The sequence below is a fragment of the Nipponia nippon genome, unplaced genomic scaffold (genome assembly GCF_047370975.1).
Source record: "Nipponia nippon isolate SJK-2023a ecotype South Korea unplaced genomic scaffold, ASM4737097v1 scaffold_1, whole genome shotgun sequence".
NCBI lineage: Eukaryota > Metazoa > Chordata > Aves > Pelecaniformes > Threskiornithidae > Nipponia > Nipponia nippon.
Genome location: NW_028262290.1, coordinates 152,866,635 through 152,871,952, shown reverse-complemented (window position 1 = coordinate 152,871,952; position 5,318 = coordinate 152,866,635).

Sequence of the window (5,318 nt, the reverse complement as noted above, 5' to 3'; positions counted from 1 at the left end):
TTGGAATAAAAATACTGACCACATGTTTCTGCTAAACTGGTTACCAGTAAAAATTACCAGGGTTGATATTTAAAGGCTGGATTTTCAGGAAAACTCAGCATTCAACATTTAGACACCTAACTCAGCGGACAGACTTTCAAAAGAACTTTGTCCCCGTTTTGGCACTGAAATGTATTGATTAGATTTCCAAGGAATTGGTCCTACAAGGCAGCAGGCATTCTGGCTCTGCAGCAGTGAAGCACTTCAGCACATGTTTAATTTAAGCATGTAAATGGTCCCACTGAAGTCATGGGGCTATTTGCACACTTAAAAGCCCTCACACAACCTATCGTGCTGCTGGCTCAGGGCCAGAGTTTTCAGCACCTCAGAGGAGTGATGCCAAAAGTAGCATTGAGGCCTGGGCACATTCAAAAATCTGCCACAGGTATTGAGGCTTGATTAAATTAAGGAAAGTTTGTTTCCCGTTTGTCCCCAGTAGTTGGGGCCTTGCCCACTTGCTTCTATTTGGAGAAGGAAAGAATGTATACGAAGTCCTATTTTATTGAACAAAAAGAAAAAAAACAATACCAAAGGTGAATATACTTATTTTGAAATCTAAGTCTGCCCTTCCATTAAGTACTGTACATCTAAGCTCTGCAAACATTTCCACATTCCCTGTTGCCATCTCTGCTTCTCTTTATTCACTTAACTTTCTGTTCACTGATGTCCCTCATCGATGGACACCTGCAAATCAGCTGAACTGGCAAGCATTTCCTCTGAAATTTCTTATCCTATTAGTTTTAGTTTGCGTTCAGCTTTTTCAAAGTCTTGGATATTGGCTTCTTATTGTTTCTACCATCACTACATAAAGGCAGAGGTCACTGTCCTTTCCCTTTAGCTCGAGTGAAAACTGATTATTGCTGGTAAAGAGCAGCTGGGCAGATGCCACCTTTAATAAACACAAAATAAAATACTGCACAGAAATTGCCCTAAGGGCTGTCATAGCATCAATGTAAACTATCAGTCATAACTGGATCTGTGATCACTCTACAGATCAGAGATGGCAGCCATTACTACCAACATGAGTTGTCCACTCTTATGCTACATGATCATTCTTCTTCCCTCAAGTTTCCACGGCCACAGTAATTCTGCGACAATGGGACTACTCCCGCATTGCTCACCCATATGCGTGAGCCATAGGAGCCATACCATCTGACTTTACAGCTTACATTAGTAGCACTGTAACAGCATTTGCAACTGCTTCTGTGGGACATTTGCTTTTGTTTCTGTGAAGCCTGACAGTCTTCCAACTGCAGCTCCTCTCTAATGTACAGTGAGCACCGGTCAAGGATGCCAAGATGATAATGTCAGTTCCAGCATTACATCTGATGGCATCTTTCTGCTACCATGTGCAAAACTTCACACAGCCTTTTATCCCTAGTCTGCGCTTTTACACACATACAAATACAGCTGTTAAAATTGCCAGCATTCTTCACCAAAAGGATGTTAACTCCTATGAATTTATCACTTTTTGGATAAAGGGAATTAAAACTGTTCTTCAAAATTATGCACATTCCTATTATGTGTAGTAAGCATCACACTGAAAGGGGGAAAAAAAGAAAAAAAAAAAAAGAGCATTCCATGAAGCCAGCAGCTGTCAAGCATCAAAGATTTCATTTCAACATTATGTCAAAAATCACGATGCTTTAAGGCTCGTCATGAGTACATCTCCAAGGCAGATGTCTTGACTCTTGAGGCTGTTGAATGGCTGGATTATACAAAACTTACTGGAAAAAAAAAAGAAAAGAAAAGAAAAAAAAGCACCCACGCACCCATCTAAAATTTTTAAGAAAGAAAAAGCATCCATACAAACACAACAATAACAGTTACCTTTACTTTTGGCTACCTTTCTAATTTGTCATCTGCATCTACTATATCTAGCACTCCTTTTCTCAGCTGCTAAGGCCCTTTCGAAGTGTCTTGGTACACTCTCTTGGTTCTGATTCCACTTGCTCTCCAACTCTAAGCAATTGTTACTGCTTTTTAGTGACATTTTTCCTCATTTGTCTTTGTGTAGGTCATACAGGTTTGTATATATGTTAAAATATAGGTTAATAGACTCTGCAAGAACATATCAGGCTAAGGACAAAAAATTCATATAGGGAATAAAAAAAAAAGAAAAAGAAACTGTGTTTCATTTGACTTTGGTCTAAGCTAACATGCCACCAAGCATACTGCTCCACAGAATCTGCTATATACCTGTGCTCTAAAACTAAATAGTGGAAAAAATAATGTTCTCCAGAGCTCACTGACATTCAAATAGGTGAATTCTTCAATTCCAGTGGCTTTAACTTGGCCTTGGCACCTCTGGAAATGGCTAAAAAAGCCAGTAGCAGAAGTGTTAAAGATATAAAAGATGTATTAATTGCATAAAGACATATAAAACCAGATCATATTGAATTATGAACCAAATTACATCAAAACATCTTATTAACTTCCAGGTTCTAGGGAAAATAACCATTGACATGAACTATAGCAGCAACAGATATGTAGACTCTCAGAAAGCCTTTGACAATTCTTCACTTGATGGATTAGTGCATACAGTATTAAATATAAGCTGCCCTAAGGAAAATTTTGAGACTGGATAAGGAAAATTATAAGACTAAATAATTGGTTTATAGACAGAAGGCAGAAGATCAGAATTTAACATATCCATTCACCATAACATGGCAAGAATTGCTTTGCATTGGATTTATATCAGATAGCTATTCTTAATATTTTGATTAACAATTTACAGAAAAGAATTGAAAGATTAAATCCTTCTATTCCCATCAGCATCAGAGGTTAGGAACTGGTTAAAATGCAAAGAAATATTTACATTTTTATTAAAATATAAGCTCAAGGTGATATGGGAATTTTAAGTTCCACAGGTAGAATGATGCACCCAGAAATGGTAATTCCTTAATTAAGTACAGGTCAAATAATAGGAAAACAGTGTAATGGAGAATGTGGTCTAATTAGGTATGGTCACAGTTTTTACATTCACTGTCTAACACAAAGCAGAAGTTTAAATGTATTTTGTTTTTCTCAGGAAAGTTTTTTTGTAAGAGAGAAATCCTGATGGAAATACATAGAAGTTTCCCCACTAATTTCAGTGGGTCAGGGTTTCACCAGAAGCGTCTACCATTGTTGGCTCTATCTAAATAAAGAAGGAAAATGTCACATGGGCATGTGGTGAGGTTAAACGCAACAGGAAAGCTTTTCCACACGAGAGAAAATTGGAACAAGTGCAGATGGGGTGGGTAAATTTACCCTGACGAATTTACTTGACTAATGTAAGGACTAACTTTCTGTAAATTAACCACAGTCAGATGCATCAGATGCAAATGGGCCTGTCTGAAATTACTTAACAAATGGTTCCTGTAAATATACATTACACTCTAGGAAAGTTCACTTTCCTAACATGCTTCTGGCTCACAACCATTTCTTCCCTGTGTGTGTAGAAATGAATGGCTATCACCTTCTGGATTGTTTCCAGAAGGTCAATAGATAATTTAGATGAGTCTCACAGTTTTTGTAATGAAGATGCTCTCTCCTTGAACCTCAAATATAAAAATACACAAAAGGTCATTAATTTGTAAGTATGACTGGCTTTTTTAATTGCACTGGAGCTGTGGCTGAAAGCCATATCCTTATTTATTGGGGAGGTGGGAAGCTTGGAGAGGGAAGGAGGGTTGTCTTTAAAGGATATCACCTTGAGGTATACCCTCATAGACAAAAAAAGGATTTTGTACAAAAAGACAACAGATTTCCTCAGAGGATACAGTTCACTGCTTCCTTACACCATGGTGTCCCATACCTGGCATCGGAACTGCAGTCTCCAGATGACTATCACTCATTCTTCATGCCAAGTTAGAGCATTTTGTTTGAATTAGTTTTCCAGCTTGCGAATTCTTTCAGATTTAGGTATGGAATCAAAAGAAATCACTGCCTCAACTCGCATCCCACCAGTAGGAACAGAAGTTTCATGAGGTCACTCAGCCACCACAACGTACTATCCAGCAAACTTATGTAAAACTGCAATCAACTTCAGGGCACTGCCTTTGTCTTTTGCTTTACTCTCCTGACCAAGTCTTTGGGTTTCCTCTTGCCTGCCTGTGTCTTAGGTTCTTTCCTCTGCCTTTCTTTGTCTACAAGAACTTTCTTTCACATGTACCCTCATTCTCCTTATGTACACTCACTTGCCCCATTTGAGATACCACATATTAACCACAAGTTTAACTGGAACTGAAAAATCATGGAATTCTGGATTCCACACTACAATGAAATTGAAAGCAGGGCAGAAATCACTGCTTCATTGATATTCAAACTACACAGTAAATTTTTTCTTAAAAATTACGAAGAGAACTGTAGAAAATAAAACTATACCAGGAGACCTGGGAAATTTCACGGTGTCCTAGAGGCTACATAAATATATCAATCAGAACATAAGTCTGAACACCTTCTTCTGTGTAGGTGGAGGTCTTAGTGACCCTGGTCCTGATTCATCCTGCAGAAAGCTGGCGTTTAACTGAGGTGCTTAAACAAGTAGCCTCTCATCTCAGAGCCTTCTGCTATCACAGAGAGACACAGACATACATTAGATATGCTGATTGGCTTTCTGGGTAATCCTGATCCACAGGTGTCTAACTGCAGAGAGAGGACAAAACAGAATATCCTTAGCAGCGACACCTCAGTCTAGTGCTAGAATTAGCTGTGATAAACCCAGGTTATAGTATTTTGCCTAAAGCACCTACTAGCAAGCATTGTAACTTCAGGAAAAGATTAATGTTAACATTATTGACTCTCTTAGAGCCTGTTTATGCTTCAACTGGGATTAATGCCTATGAATTTTAAGTGGCTATTATGAACAACTAGGAATAGTCAAGTGTAGGGAGATGTAGTTGGAATAAATATATAGACACACACAATTATTCAGAAAGAATTCTGGAGCGGCTATTCTTGACTAGCTCAATATATAGTCAAGCCCTCAGTCAAAATGGTTTGCTGGGTCAGAGGGACATGAAGGTGGACATGGTTCTTAACAGAGAAATCCGGTATTGCAGGCTATCAGCCTTGGTCAGCTGACTTGCCCTCTGGAGGTGCTCATCTATCATTAGGAGTTACCTACACTCTCATCTTGTATGGCTTTGGCAAAATATATAAAGTTACATGAAATAAATTGTGGTCATATCAGTCTCACAGGAGTCTGGAGCAATTGGGAAGAGAAAAATTTATTAATTAGTATTTTTAATTATTTGAGACAATCTCAAGGTTAATTTATCCTTCATGGGATATTC